We start from the raw sequence: 386 nt of genomic DNA on the forward strand, positions 1-386 counted from the left end.
TTGCCTTAAAAAAGACAAATTATATTTAATAGCATATATACAAATTAACTGTTTGAAAATGCTATACAAGGCAGGAATATCTTTAAAGAAACCCTGAGCAAAAAGGAGGGTATAATTTTTATTTTACACTTATTGCAACATCAAACCTAGTATTTGTTTGCTGTATTGACTGATAAAGCAATACATTAAAAACAGATGTTAAAAAAAAACTGGGCATTCTTTCCATTTGCAGCTTATTTAAAAATCTAGAGAAAAGAGCCCCATCAGCTTCAGAAAGAGATGTTTAACATGGTAGAGGTTATAAGCTGAGCCTGAGTTACCCAAGACAAACCAATTCCTTTAGCAGAAAGAGTATCTTCTGTCATCAAAAAGAGCCATCTGGAAGA

The sequence above is a fragment of the Buceros rhinoceros genome, unplaced genomic scaffold (genome assembly GCF_000710305.1).
Source record: "Buceros rhinoceros silvestris isolate BGI_N320 unplaced genomic scaffold, ASM71030v1 scaffold14338, whole genome shotgun sequence".
Taxonomy (NCBI): domain Eukaryota; kingdom Metazoa; phylum Chordata; class Aves; order Bucerotiformes; family Bucerotidae; genus Buceros; species Buceros rhinoceros.